The 16,445-nt window shown below is 42.8% G+C and overlaps 1 protein-coding gene across 2 annotated transcripts in view; it reads right to left on the reverse strand.

The window, feature by feature from the left end:
- The window catches only part of RIT2 (Ras like without CAAX 2), a 259,864-nt gene that overhangs the window by 220,578 nt on the left and 22,841 nt on the right, over window positions 1-16,445 (reverse strand). The window lies entirely within an intron of this gene.

Genomic DNA, 16,445 nt, shown 5'->3' on the forward strand with positions numbered 1-16,445 from the left:
AGCAAGTTCTGCCCACCTGCCATTCATCTCACACCATCATTTATGGAGATGGAGAGACAAGTCCTTAAAAAGGAGTGATAGCTTAGCTTCAGACTAAATCAGTGTTTCCCAAACTTGGGTCTCCAGTTGTTTTTGGACTACAGCTCCCATATCCCATATCCCATATCCCTAGCACCAGTGGTCAGGGATGATGGGGACTGAAGAAGAAGAGTTTGGATATGACATCCTGCTTTATCACTACCCTAAGGAGTCTCAAAGCGGCTCACAATCTCCTTTCCCTTCCTCCCCCACAACAAACACTCTGTGAGGTGAGTGGGGCTGAGAGACTTCAGAGAAGTGTGACTAGCCCAAGGTCTGCTGCATGTGGAGGAGTGGGGAAGCGAACCCGGTTCACCAGATTACGAGTCTATCGCTCTTAACCACTACACCACACTGTACTCCAATAACAGCTGGAGACCCAAGTTTGGGGAACCCTGGTCTAAATCATAAGCTCCACAGCACTGATATCAGATATAATCACTCTTCTGACTTATAAAAAGGAAGAATTTCCAACCATCCCCATCCCATTGGGAAGAACTGGTGCTCTTTACAGTCATGTTCAATCTCAGTGATGTGGCAGTTAGAACTAAGATCAGGAGATAAAACACTTCTACCTACTCTTGAGAGATACTGGAGATTCCACTTAGCTCCCATGATGAAATTCAATTGGAATTTATGGTGAACACCCATTCATAAATTTCTCTGATCCCATGTTAAAGCCATATAACCCATGAGTTTAGCTCAGGAGTTGAATTGTAGAGTTCAAAGGGACTCCGAGGGGGTCATCTAGCCCAACCCCCTCTTACTAAAGCACCCATAACAAGTGTCCATCCATCCTCTGCTTTAAAATTTCCAATGAACAAGAGTCCACCACTTTCTGGGGGAGTCCATTCCACTGTCCAACAGCTCTTACCATTAAAAAGTTCTTCTCCATGTTGAATCAGAATCTCCTTTATTGTAACTTGGAACCATTGGTTCAAGTCCTACCTTCCACAGCAGGAGAAGACAAGCTTCCATGTTACAGCCCTTGAGATATTTGAAGATGGCTATCATAACTTTTCTCAGTCTCCTCTCAGTCTCCTCTTTTCCAAGCTAAACATACCCAGCGCCTTCAACCATTCCTCACAAGGCTTGGTTTCCAGAACCTTGATCATCTTGGTTGCCCTCCTCTGTACACATTCCAGCTTGTCAACATTCTTAAATTGTGATACCCAGAATTGGACACAGTATTCCAGGTGTGGTCTGACCAAGGAAGAATAGAGTGGTACTACTACTTCCCTTGATTGGCACACTATACTTCTATTGATGCAGCCTAGAATAGCATTAGCTTTCTTTTTTTTTTGCTGCTGCTGCATCACACTGTTGACTCATGTTAAGCATAAGAACCTGTGGCTGTTTTCATGTTGCTGGACAATATATTTATTTGTTTGTATATTTATTTTTAACTATTTCTAATCTGCTTAATGTTTCAAAACATCTCTTAAGTAGTGTACAGTCTAAAACAATGTATCCTGAACACACTGAAACAAAAACACAACCCAAAACAAATAAAATAGCAATATAAAAACACATAAAGGCATATTAAAGGGAATAAACCAGAAATCTAGAGGATTTAAAGACTTAAGACAGGGACCAACCTTATGTGTCAGGGACAACCTGTTCAAAAAACAAAGTATTTGCAAGACATCTGAAGCAAATATAAAGTGGAAGAGAAATGAAAACAACAAACAACAACAAACAACAACAACAACAACAACAACAACAACAACAACAACAACATATGATTGCTGCTTTGTGTATGGCAGAAGGAAGGGCATTCCACAGTACTTGGCTAACAGCATAAATTGCATGCTTTCAGATTGCCTATGATATCCTGCAGGATGTAATGCCACAAGTAGAATTTACTCGGATGATCTTAGTGATCTTGCAGGTGTATACAAGAGCAGGTGGTTGGTTTTTCAAGTAACCTGGTCCCATGTTGTTCAGGGTCTTCTGTGTTAACAACGAAACCTTGAACGTGGCCCAGGAGTTGATCGGCAGCCATCAAAATTATCTCAGCACAAGTGTAATTATCTGCACATCCAGGTGGTCCATTCAAAAACTTGGCTACATCTACATCATTCTTGTCCATTGATCATGCTGGCTCACAATATCTGAAGGGCCGCAGGTGAGCCATCCCTTGTTTACTATTCATTTTCTAAGCAATCCAACCATTTTTGAACCTCGATGTAGGAACCAGGACTGGCCCAAGCCATTTTGCTACCTGATGCAGGCGGCGAGATACCTGTTTGATGTACATTATCCAACCATCCTGACTTCTGAACCTTATTTCAGCACCTCTTGCTGGACAGCACCTTCATGAAATCTGAGGACAACATACAGTACTCGCTTAGAAGATGCAGGATATACTAGCTTAGGGGGCTCAGGGGAAATAGTGGAGGGGCTTACATGGGGGTTCTCAGGATTTGAAATGGTGCCTAAGTATCCTTGAAATAATAATAATAATAATTTATTTATTATTTATACCCCACCCATCTGGCTGAGTCTTCCCAGCCACTTTGGGTGGCTCCCAATCAAATGTTAAAAACAGTACAGCATTAAATATTAAAAACTTCCCTAAACAGGGCTGCCTTCATATGCCTTTTAAAGATAGGATAACTGAAAGTCACTGCACCTTGTGGGACAAATTCCATCATTTAACTATGTGTTCTGTGAAAACAATATCTTATTTGTCTCTTTTGAGTCCTCCAAGATACAGATTCATTAGATGACATTGAATTCTAAGATTTCAAGAGGTAGGAAACAAACAGGATTTCACAGGACCTTTGGCTTTAGCCAATCATTAAGAAAAGGTATTCACAAGTGTGCTAAATCTGACCCTCTGAAGGATCTCCATATGCTTGTCAACTATGGGGTGGAAACATGGGTCTACATAGGTGGCAGAAGCTGTGAGGACTTGCAAGACCAGAATGTGTATGGTTCATCCCCAGTTCATATCAGACAGACAGACAGACAGACAGACAGACAGACAGACACACACACACACACACTTCTCACTTAAAAGTTATAGCAGCAGAATTTTTAAAGTTTGAGGTAAGACTGTCAAACTATGGGTTGTACAGCCCAACTGCTAACTATAAAATGAGGAACGGGGGGGGGGGGGAGTATTCTAAAAGAGAGATCTGTATAAACGACTTGAGATGAGAACTCGGTGATTTCTTTTAAGTACTCAGAAATGTATTGACAGGGATTTTTTCCCCTTTAAGTCCTGAAAGATTCAAGCCAAGATGCAACTTGTCACGGAGCCAAAAGACTGAATTATGTCTCCTGTACTCCTCTCTAGAGTTTGGAATGTTACCAGAGTGTGCAGCTTTGCAAATACCACACTGGTTTTGCTATTAAAAAAAATACACATAGATATGTGTGTGTGTTGCTTTTGTTTATAAGTGAGTCAGAAAAACCTAGTATAAAGTAGTGGTGGGGTCCTCCAGATATTGGGCCCTGTCTCCATTGGCCATGCCAGATGAGGTTAATGGGAACTGGAGCCCAACAACATCTGGAAGGCCACACATTCTCCATTCCGGATCTAACACAACAGGGGTCTCCTAAGTCTGGTTCCATCTAGAGGCGGAAGGGTCCATCTGATTCACTTCATCATTGTTGGACCTTTAAGCGATCCAGTCCCAACATGGGAAAACCCTACAGTTCCAACATCTGTACTGTATTTTCTTTGTGTAGGCTCAAGGTAAATGCAATTTCCCAGAAAACTATTTTGTGACAACTTTTTGAACATTGTCTCGTTTGATCTGCTTCTGAACTGCTGGAGATTTTCACTCCCTGCCTATTATTCCACACAACAGCCGTTTAGAATTCACCATCCATTAATTTTGGTGCAACTGTGCATCCAGTTTTACTATTGTTCATTATTATTTTACTATTGTTGAAGAAAACAAAAGCCTTGGAGCCCAACTCCTTCCTATCTTCCTTTCTTTGCCTTTTGCTTCCTTTATCATGACTGCAAACTATCTACATAGTTCCATTCAGCAATCAGTAAGGCAGCATTCAGAGTGACTGGCAGTGAGGTAAAGAGAATACATATGTACTAAGTTTCAAGACAGCATGGGTGCCAGATTCTCAGCTTTCTTTTCTCATTTAAGTAAGTCATTGGATGTTTATAAAATTGAAGAGCTAAACATAGAGGTACCATTCTAAGGCTGCAGATGCAGAGAAGCTGCTGTTGCTAAGGTTATTTAATCACTTAATCCTGTTGCTAAGCAATCAGAGGAAGGAATGATGCTTGCCCCCACCTGGGACTTGGGAGTGCCCCCCTCCAGAAAGAGAGAGAAAAAGAGAAGAAGCTCATTTTTGTAGTTGACTGATGCTGGAAAATGAGGAGAATCTGCCTTTTGTATACTGGCGTATTCTCATTTGAGCACTTTCCACATTGTTTCGTTTACTCTTCAAGTGTGCTGCCTTTACAGTGCAAAACACAACTGGGTTCTCCCAAAAATGCTAAGCCATTTTGGGAGGAGGAGCAAGGGGAAGCCTCGCTCTACAAGCACATCTCCTTACAAAGGGATTCTGCTGAAAGGACTCATTCATTGAATTAGGGGTATTCAAGTAAGTTTTACTTAGACTAGACCTGTTGAAACGACCTAACTTAGCCATGTTAATTAATTTCAATGGGTTTATTCTGAGTAAAAAAAAAGTCTCTGATCACAATCTTGAAATCTAAAAGGCATGATATAAAAGGAAATAGTGATGGGGAGAGGGGAAAGGAAACGTAAGCACCAGTTCATATACTTATGAAGTCTGTATAATGACCTGCTTGGGTGGAAATGGACCAGGCAGGGGAGGAGACAAAGGGAGCTGGTGTTGTCTCACTCTAGGCCAGCGGTTCTCAACCTGTGGGTCCCCAGATGTTGTTGTACTACAACTCCCATCACCCCTAGCTAGCAAGGCCAGAGCTCAGGGATGATGGGAGTTGTAGTCCAACAACGCCTGGGTACCCACAGGTTGAGAACCGCTGCTCTAGGCAGTGGAGTAAGCCTTATTTGCCATCTCTCCCTTTGCTGCTAAATGCCAATCGAGAGAGAACATAAGAAGAACCTTGCTGGACTAGGCCAAGGGCTCATCTAGTCCATCATTCTGTTCTTGCAGAGGTTAACTGGATGTCTGTGAGAAGCACACCAGCAGGACCTCAGTGCAACAGCATTCCACCCACTGGCAGTTCCCAGCAACAGGAATTCAGATGCATACTATCTTTGTCAGTGGAGGGAGAACACAGCCATTGTGCTTACTAGCCACTGATAGCCTTGCCCTCCATGTAGATAGGACGGACGCAATAGTGATGAGTCTATCAGCTGAGCCAGCAGAGTGACACTCAACTCCCTCAGCTGATGCCAACTGGAATGGTTGCTAGTTGAGGGAGAGGAAGAGCCAGATGGTCTCTCAACCTAGCCAGTGGAATGAGCCATGTCTCCCATCTTTGAACACTCTAAAGGCATCACACAACCACCAAGAATCAGGGTAGGCTCAAGACATTTTGTTGTCTGAGTATCTCTCTCCCAAGTGCCTGGAGTGCCTGTGAGTGCAGTTGGAGGATGGATGGCGGCTAACAGATTGAGGTTGAATCCTGAAAAGGCAGAAATACTGTTTTTGGGGGACAGGGAGCGGGCAAGTATGGGGGACTCCCTGGTTCTGAATGGGGTAACTGTGCCCCTGAAGGCCAGGTGCGCAGTCTGGGAGTCATTTTGGACTAACAGCTGTCCATGGAGGTGCAGGTCAATTCTATTTCCAGGTAAGCTGTCTACCAGCTCCACCTGATACTCAGGCTGAGACCCTATCTGCCCGTGGACTGTCTTGCCAGAGTGGTGCATGCTCTCGTTATCTCCCGCTTGGACTACTGCAATGTGCTCTACGTGGGGCTATCTTTGAAGGTGACCCGGAAACTGCAATTAATCCAGAATGTGGCAGCTAGACTGGTGACTAGGAGTGGCTGCTGGGACCACATAACATTGGCTCCCAGTATGTTTCTTAGCACAATTCAAAGTGTTGGTGCTGACCTTTAAAGCCCTAAACAGCCTCGGTCCTGTATACCCGAAGGAGCATCTCCACCCCCATCATTCAGCCTGGACACTGAGATCCAGCGCCGAGGGCCTTCTGGCGGTTCCCTCACTGCAAGAAGTGAAGTTACAGGGAACCAGGCAGAGGGCCTTCTCGGTGGTGGCGCCTGCCTTGTGGAATGCCCTCCCATCAGATTTCAAAGAGATAAACAACTACCAGACTTTTAGAAGACATCTGAAGGCAGCCCTGATTAAGGAAGTTTTTAATATTTAATGCTTTATTGTTTTTAACACTTGATTGGGAGCCGCCCAGAGTGGCTGGGGAAACTCAGCCAGATGGGGGGGTATAAATAAATTATTATTATTATTATTATTATTATTATTATTATTATTATTATTAGACACCTACAGAAGCCAATTGGACTGGAAGCTGAATCTTTCTTCAGTACTGGTGAAAGGGCAATATCTCCACAGCACTTCAGGGTAGTAGACTAGCATAGGGGGTACGGGGGAGGCCACAGGGCACTCACAGCTCCGCCCACCCCCCACCCCTCAGCATCTGCCATCTGAGGCAGTTGCATCACTCTTCCTCATCATAGGGCCGGCCCTGGCAAGTATCACTGTTATTATTAACTCCCACATTCTAATTTCCACTGGAAGCTTTGCACATTTATTGTGCCAGAGGTAAGTCACTTTCATCCTTTCCCATAAGCAGTGCCGTTTTGCTCGGCATAATCTCTGAATTATGTAATAACCTGCAATTTTGCCCGGAATATGTGGTATCATCAAAACACTTAATGCACTTCATCTTGAACCGTTTACAGAAGATGAGCGCTACGATCTGCCGCAATGAGAGTTGTTGCTATTTCAGTTCATTTGCTCTGTCTTTGATTTTGAAATGGTGTTTTTTTTTTTTTTTTTTTTTTTAAGAAAAGAGCACCCTTGTGCTTCAGCAATTTGCTGAATGCTGCACATTTATTAATGTAGGGCCTTTTAAAAAAAATACACCAAGCAGCTCCATTTAAAAGTTATGAGTTGTTGTAAGATTTAACATTTACCAAGATAATCCCACTGCAAAAGTTATCATAGTGTAAATGTAGAATTCATAGGCTGTTTGGACAGGTGATTTCTGCAATGCAGGTATTTGAAAGGTTGAAAGGGACAAGTATACCTAAAATGAACACTGTTCTCCTTCCATTTGTGTAGGGAACCGGGAACCAGCAGGGGCTCTGTGCTAGAGGAAGGCAGTAGAAGCTCCCTGGACAGCATCTCATGCTGTTCTAAAGGAATCACCAGAAAGGACAAATTTGAAGGTGTGTGTGTTTGTTGCTACCCCTTTCTTCCAGTTCCAATGGAACCTTCCTGAGCACAAGTCTGGATCTAACTCACAGTGTTTGGGGAAAAAATGTTGCACTATTTTTCACCCACATTGAAAACAATTCTGTAAGAAATTCCTAGATCATTAGTTGCCACAAATTCCATCAAGATCAAGAGAAAGAAGAAGAATCTGAAGGTATGTATTCAGGCAAAACATCTGAGATTGGAGGACACTTTAAAGAGTGTCAATAAGACAAGCAACATTTCCACCAGGGCCAGAAACACACTGTGTCCTTGGCTACTCTCTCAACTTCAGCATCTCTGTCATAACCTGGGAATTAATGTCACCTGTCTCATGTGGTTCTTGTGAGGGCAAAGGCAATAAAGGCTGCAGGCAAGATAGTGTGAAGCCTGTCTCTTGATTTCCACTGGGGTTTTCCTTTTGTCTCCCCATGCTCTCGGATATTCAATACGTCATCTACCTGGTATCTCAGATATCCTTGACATTATTTTTCTTCTTCCAGAAAAGATACTCTTTGCTTGCAGGTCCTTCCCAGCACCATTACCCAGCAAAGAGAAAGAGGGGGGGAGGTGGAGGGAAGCAACTGTGTGAACAAAAGTGGGATTTGCCACAAAATATTGTTACATGAGTGTTTGTGTTGTGTGTTCCAACCATCCTTCCAACTATGCCCTTTCCCAGGATTCTACATTCATTCCTCGCCACCCACATCACCACGTCAGTCAATTTTTCATGCCTACTGAGCATCTTAAGTCCTCATTGGACTGTTTTGGTCTTCCCCTTTCTTAAGAAGTATTTTTAAAAAAATAAATAGGTAATTTTTAATAAAGTTGCTTTGAGCTTCTGCAAACCTTGAGGTTCTCTGAGCCCATGGATGCCTTCATTTTAGAATGATGGGCCATTTGGGGCATGTAAGCATCCAGACCTAGACAGCATCTTAAAAAGCAGAGACATCACCTTGCCAACAAAGGTCCGTATAGTTCAAGCTATGGTTTTCCCAGTAGTGACGTATGGAAGTGAGAGCTGGACCATAAAGAAGGCTGATCGCCGAAGAATTGATGCTTTTGAATTCTGGTGCTGGAGGAGACTCTTGAGAGTCCCATGGACTGCAAGAAGATCAAACCTATCCATTCTGAAGGAAATCAGCCCTGAGTGCTCACTGGAAGGACAGATCCTGAAGCTGAGGCTCCAATACTTTGGCCGCCTCATGAGAAGAGAAGACTCCCTGGAAAAGACCCTGATGTTGGGAAAGATTGAGGGCGCAAGGAGAAGGGGACGATAGAGGATGAGTTGGTTGGACAGTTTTCTCGAAGCTACGAACATGAGTTTGACCAAACTGTGGGAGGCAGTGGAAGACAGGAGTGCCTGGCGTGCTCTGGTCCATGGGGTCATGAAGAGTCGGACACGACTAAACGACTAAACAATAACAACAACAACAAGCATCCAGACTTGGAGAATAAGGTAACTATTTGTATATATGATTAAAGTGGTGGGCTTTAGGCATACTCATCACTAATCCCAAAGGGCTAATCCTAAACTACCTACAAAAAATAAAGAGCCAAAGGAATAAGAATAAGAATACATTGCAGTCAAGAAGGATACACTAAAACAGGGGTAGGTAATCCCTCTGTCCCATGGGGCAGATTTAGCCCAGCACAAGTTCCAGTTTGGCCCGAGAGGCTGTTTTCCCAAACCATGCCCACCTGTTCACACTTGGCATCATATGGGACAAGTAGAGACACAGCTAGATGGGATGCAGGACCAAGTTCCTTCCAGGAAATTCAATCACATAGCTCATTGCTGCTGAAAGCAGTCTTGAAGTCCCCACCCATCAGTTGATGAACAGTGATTTCAAGCTTGCTGATCAGCAGCACTTCAGAATCCTACACAGGGCCATTTGCAAGTGCTGCATGTCACATTATTGATAAAGGTTTCTTTTATATTAAAAGAAAATGCATGGCATGGAGAAATAGATAGAGGAAGGTTCCACCCCTCTCTCCTAACACTGGAACTCATTTAGTGAAGCTAAACATTGGAAGATTCGGGACAGATAGAAGAAAATATTTAATCACAGTGCACAGTTAAACTATAGAACATGCTGAAGAAGAAGAAGAAGAAGAAGAAGAAGAAGAAGAAGAAGAAGAAGAAGAATAGTAGTAGTTTGGATTTGATATCCCACTTTATCACTACCTGAAGGAGTCTCAAAGCGGCTCACAATCTCCTTTCCCTTCCTCCCCCACAACAAACACTCTGTGAGGTGAGTGGGGCTGAGAGACTTCAAAGAAGTGTGACTGGCCCAAGGTCACCCAGCAGCTGCATGTGGAGGAGCAGAGACGCGAACTCGGTTCACCAGATTATGAGTCTACTGCTCTTAACCATTACACCACACTGGCTCTGATGACCACCAATGTGGATGGCTTTGAAAGGGAATTAGTCAAATTCATGGAGAAGATCATTAGCCATAATGGATATGTTCTGCAGAGCATTGAAGGCAGCCATGCTTCTCAATGCCACTTTTTGGCAACCCCATTTGTGGGAATCATAGAACTGTAGACTTTGGAGGGACTCCAAGAGTTTTCTAGTCGAATCGTGCTCTTATGCTCTGGTCTTGCTTGAGGGTTTCTCACAGGCAGCTCGTTGGCCACTGTGAGAACAGGATGCTGATCCAGATGGGCCATAGGTCTGATTCAGCAGGATCTTCTTATGTTCTTATATTGGGCTGGTGGTTCTCTCCCAGCCAAACCTACATTGCAGGGTTGTTGTGAACACCTTGGAGGAACAATGGGTTATCAGTTGAACAAATTAAAGATAAGACCCTTGCATTTATGGGGTTTTTTAAAGGTATTAATCATTAAGCCATCGGGTGGTACACAAAGAAGAGAGAGAGGGAGAGTTAATGTTAAGTAAAGCCTCCTGTCCTCATTAATTATTATCCCTTATTCTTGGCTGACTTTCCCCATTCAGTTTGTGGTATTTGTTGGGGCTTGGATTGCCCTAAGATTCAATCAGCTCAATAATATATACATAGCAAATGTGACAGGCGGACAAATGATGGGCCATCGGACTTAGCTCAGTCAGAGATTCTGTATGCGTCAATCAATGAAATCAATTTGATTGCCAGTAACGGAGCCCTATATTTCTTTCTGCCATTGATTGACATGTGGCGATGTGGCAGAATAATGATGAGAGACAAGGGGAAACATTATTGGCACTTATCTTCTTCTGTACTACTATTTTTCTTTTATTCCCTAAGATTAAAAAAGAAAAGAAAAAGCAGTGTTCCTATTTATTGAAACAGATGTAATGTCATTTCCCATCACTGCAATCATCTTTTGTCTTCTTAGGACAGGGAGAGTCAACATGGCATCGAATGTTATACTCAACAGAGAACCATATCCAGTCATTAGCTCCTGGTAGTTGTGTCTGGATGATCATTTTTTGAAAAACATGCTATGTGTATTCTTACTTGTACACCTAAATGTCTGAAGAATCCCCAATGGAGTCTCTAGATGGCAGTTAAGAAATTAAGAACGTTGCTTTATTATGATTTAGTTTGTATTGTTTGACTTTGTTTGTATTTGTTTCCTTTCGGAAAATTCACTAACAACAACAACATCAACATCAAATGAGGTCGCTTAAGGACCAACCCATGTGAATGAAAGATTATCCCCCACAACCACATAATGTCTATGACAACAGTGTCTCATACCGAATGTAAACAAACTGTGAAAAAGACTATGAATTGAAAGTAGAGACTCTATAATAAAATAATAATAATTTTTTATTTATACCCCGCCCTTCCTGGTTCAAAAACTGGGCTCAGGGCAGCTAACAACAAATTTAAAACACTTAATTGTAAAAGCAGCATAAAATACAGTATAAAAACATGAATAACAATAAAATTCAAAATTTAGAAATCAATTTAGGGGAAATAAGCATTAGATAATCCCCAGGGCTAGCTGGCTGAATTGGTCCTACTTGGGCCAGTGAGGAGGCCAGGGGAGAATTAGCAGTGGGGTCTCAGAGTAGGTGATCTTCATAAAAGGGGAGGGGGAGGGAAGAGAAGGGAAATAAAAGATCAGGCTGAATTGAAATTAAAGGCCAGGAGGAATAGCTCTGTCTTACAGGCCTGATGGAAGGAGGTTAAATCCTGAAGGGCCCTAGTCTCATGGGACAGAGCATTCCACCAGGTCGGAGCCATCACTGAAAAGGCCCTGGGCCCTGGTGGAGGATAATCTGACTTCCTTAGGGCCCGGGACCTCTAAATTATGGTTATTCATGGACCTTAAGGTCCATGTATTTTTTCCTTGTTTGTTTGTCTGTTTCATTACACGAGAACATCTTTAATAATAATTTTAGGTTGTTGGATCAGGAAATGGCCCATCTACTCCAGTATTCCTGATCACAAGCTTTCCGTCTAAAGGGAATAATACAGACCTGCCTGGATGGAAATGGATCATGCAGGAGACAAATAGAGTTGGTATTGTCTCAGCCTAGGCAGCCAAGCATGCCCTGCTTACCCTCCCTCTCCCTCTGCTACTAGATGACACTCAAGAAAGAACAAGGACTCGTCTAGTCCAACATTTTGTTCTCAGACCAGATGCCTGTGAGAAGAATGCAACAGCATTCTCCCCACCTGCAATTCTCAGAAACTGGTATTCAGAAGCATACTTCCTTCAACAAAAGGAAGGAGATGACCACTGCTGGGATGCAGCCAAGGAATTGGGGGCAATTGGCAGGCCCCCAGCTGGCCCCAGCCCACCGGTCAGTGTGCGGGGAGATCTCCAGTCCTTGGTGCAGCATCAGCAACTCAAGCTTCAGAAGCTAGAGCACACTACTCAGCAGAGTAAACGCTACACAACAGAAGTGGCAGGAGACAGCTGTGTGAGCATATTTACAAGCAATTTATTCAACGTACAGCAGGACAAAAGGAAAACATGTCCGATCTCATCCAAAGCAAGCGGCATAAGCAAAAGCAATACACAAACGGAAGTTCCCAGCAAGCTGTGCTGGAGTGTAAACAGGCATGTGACACACAACAATCATGCCTGTACTTAAGGTGGAACGGAATATCCCTGTTAATAGGCAATGGTAGCCTTATACTCCCTAATGAGAGGACAAACCAAACTCCCACAATAAGATACCTCTAGGAAGCTCACAAGCAGGCCATGAGCAGAGCAACCCTACTGCCTAACACACACACATATTGTTCTCCTGCAATGAATAGTCACAGGGTTTGCCAGTGATGACAATATGCTCAAATCTGTTGGTTGGTTGGGGTGCTGATTTGCAACAGTGAATCTGTGGCTTCTTGCGATGGGAGTTGTAAAGCATGGATGGTGGTTCAAGAGATCCTGAAACAACGTGAGTGATCAAAATTTAGCTGTTCAGTAGTAGAATCACTCCCTTATAAGAGCATGGAAAGTCTATTTAATCTTCATCAGCAATGGCAGGCATTCCCACGAAGCAGACTTAGATGCAACACAAGTAGGGTTATACCAGAAAAGTAATTATTGATCTTCCTTAGAAACCACATTAGAATAATAAAAAAGTGGACAAATATTAGACTTTCACTGGATAATTTGTTGTATGTTACTCTTAAGTTCTGAATCTCTCCCAAAGAAACCACCAATATTTCAGAAAAAACTAGGAAGATAGCTGTGCGGAAACAGGGGACGAGAGCTCACCCCAGTCAAAGTCTGGGAAAACCTGTCCATTTCAGTATCCCTCAGTTTCCCATTTTTTTCCAACCTTACATTCAGCTTTCCACATTTCTGCAGCAGTTTACAATTTTTAAAAATCCTCACAAAGCTCGTCAGTGTGCAATTTTTTTTTTGTATATAATATGCACATTTTTTGTAAGCACTCTCCCACAATTTAGTGCATTTCCACTAGGATATACAGTTTTTGCAGGCTCTGATTGGGATGGTGAACACCATTGCAAAATACGGTGAAGTGCAAAGTCTGAAGGGCAGCAGTCATTGCGGGTCACGTTGTATTTCAGGATGTGCAATTTAGGAAAGTTTGCATTAAAGTGCAATCAAAATCAAACTCTTCTTCCCTCCCCACAATCCTTATGCTCAACTGAGGATTGATTTTATTTATATATATATATATAAGTAACTTTGAGAGGTGGGATTCTGAAACTTCAGTACCTGGCATGAAGGATGCTTCCCTACTGGGAAAACAGCCACAGGCAAGCCTACTTTCTTCTGCTCAAGACAGTGTAAGCTTGGCAGTTCTTTCCCTGATTTCTGTGGCTTGCATTAGTAGTAGGTGGGGGGAGAGGGGGTGTTCAAAAGCCCCATTGGAGTCCTAGTCTGCTCTCTTGTTTTCAGGCACTTTTATCTGTGATTTTGAACCAGCAGCTCCTCACCCCAATTTATGACTTAGAACCAAGGCCACACCGCTCTTTGGAGAGATCGGGCTATTTCTCTTTTAGCAAATATCATGCTCACAATTCACTTTCCCCAAACAATCAGTGACTCATTTGGAAACATAGGAAAAATAGGAAGCTGACTAGCATGGAGCCAGATGTTTGACCCATCTCAGTCTTGCCTACACTGGCTGGGAGCTGCTCTCCAGAATTGTATTATTATTATTATTATTATTATTATTATTATTATTATTATATTATTATTATTATTATTAATATTTTGTTTTACAATTTAAAATACTCGTTTTACATCCTTAATACAGTGGTACCTCGGGTTAAGAACTTAATTTGTTCTGGAGGTACGTTCTTAACCTGAAACTGTTCTTAACCTGAGGTACCACTTTAGCTAATGGGGCCTCCCACTGCTGCCACGCGATTTCTGTTCTCATCCTGAAGCAAAGTTCTTAACCCGAGGTACTATTTCTGGGTTAGTGGTGTCCGTAACCTGAAGCATCTGTAAGCTAAAACGTCTGTAACCTGAGGTACCGCTGTATATCGAAGTCTTCCCTTCTTCTCTTTCCGTGGTTCATTTTACATATCATAAATCCCTGCATATTTTACATAGACTATGCCATTCAGTATTCCATTCTTGCATCCATCAAAACTTGTTTACATTGTTGAATTTCTCTTAATGCTGCCGGCGTTTTCAGCTGTACGCAATCATTTCCCATATATTCAATAAACTTGTTCCAATCTTCTTTAAACATATTGTTCTTCTTGTTCTCTTATTCTATATGTCCTCTCCAGAATTTCAGGCAGTGTTCTCTCGTAGCCCTAACTGGGGATGCTAAAACTGGGACCTTCTCATGCAATGCATGTTTTGTACCACTGAGGTATAGTATTCCTCGGGAACTTTTTCTCAAAGTCCTCTTCTTGACCTCACCCCACCCTCTGCCCACATCCCACATCCTGCAATAACTTTCGCTCTCACTCTCAGCTTTCTTCTTCACGGTCGCATCCTCTGCCAGCACAAACTAGGGTGGCAAACCTTGGTGGAATGGAAGGGGAAATCATCAAAATAAAATAGAGTCAAATAGTGGGGTTTCCAGTTAGGCTTAAGCCCAGCCAGGTTTAATTCCTCTTCTAAGAAATTAAGTAGTTTGTTCCATCGGAAGCTGTGCCCCTACTCTCCCTCTCCTCTAATTCTCTACAAAGAAGCAAGGATTCACTCATGCACCTACTGGCAGGATAAACTCAGCTAAAAAGGAATATTTGCTCTCAGCTCACACAGAGCAAATTTATTTCTAACAAGGATGAGTTAGATGCAGGAGCAGAGGGGCAGCCATTATCGATTGTGTTATTTATATGAAACATGGTCCTGCTGTTTACTGCCGCTCTCATTAAATAAATCAGTGATTAGCTAGTAAATCCCCCACATTGCAAGGCAGATAGATTCCCCTGAAGTCAACCTCCTTTGCAAGTGGCGGTGCCAGGGAAGAGGATGCCCTGAGCGATTGAGGCTGCAGGAGCCAAATGGGGAGAAAACAAAATCTCGATTGCTTCCATGGACTGTAGTCTCAAGTTTGCAGCAAAGTCATGAGTAGCCACAATGACTCTGCAAGCAGGGATGGTTCGCCACAAGGCAACGGCCCTGGGTATCCCCTTTCTCAGCTATATATATTATTTCTTTTAAAATATTTAAATACTGCTTTTCATTTAGAAACCACAAAGCAGTGTACAGCACGTTATGGGAATTGCAATAAAGTAAAAACCAATGCAATATTAACACAATGAAACCAAAGGAAACTGAGTCAGTTCATCATGGTGTCTAGCTCACTGTTTTCTGCAATGTCTGACAGCAGCTGTCCAATGTTTCATAAGGGGTTTTATGAAACCCCTGCCTGGAGATTCCAAAGATTGAAACTTCTGCATTCACAGCATGTGTTCTATCGCTGAGCTAAGATTTTTCATCATAACAAATATGCCCCTTGAGGAAGCCCTCAAGCAGGGCATTGAGGCAATAGCCTTGCCTTATTGCTAGCAATCACTGGTGTATTGATTTTGGACATATAAGTTACACACACATACCCATATGATCTTCAATAGACCTCTGGATAGCACAGTTGGTTAGAGCGCAGTACTGAAAACACCAAGGTTTGAACCCATATGGGATAGCTGCATATTCCTGCATTTGCAAGGGGTCAGACTAGATGATCACCAGCCCATGATTCTATGGTTATTCTTTTCAATTATTTTCAATCCCTCTTTAAAGCCATGAAACTAGGGGCCCTCACCACATCTTAGTCAAATAAATTAGGCATTTCTTAGGTAAATGAGTACTTTATTTGAGGACATTGACCCAACTTTCAGTGGGTGATCCTTGGTTCAGCACTCTGACCAATAGCAAAAGGGCATAAGGGTGAGAACAATGGTTGTGCCATATGAAATCCAGTGCAACAGTTGCACTAGCAGAAGCTTTGTTGCATAACCAGTTGTGCAACAGGAAATATTGGGGCTACATCAATCTGTTGCTCAGCCAGTCACAAGGACCATGCTGGCTTCCTGCACCTTCTCAAGTAGAAGGCATCCTTCTAGCTTTATAAACTCTCAGAGGAAGGGCTATGTGTGT

Source organism: Podarcis pityusensis (genome assembly GCF_964106645.2).
Source record: "Podarcis pityusensis genome assembly, chromosome: 11".
In the NCBI taxonomy this organism is placed as follows: Eukaryota; Metazoa; Chordata; class Lepidosauria; order Squamata; family Lacertidae; genus Podarcis; species Podarcis pityusensis.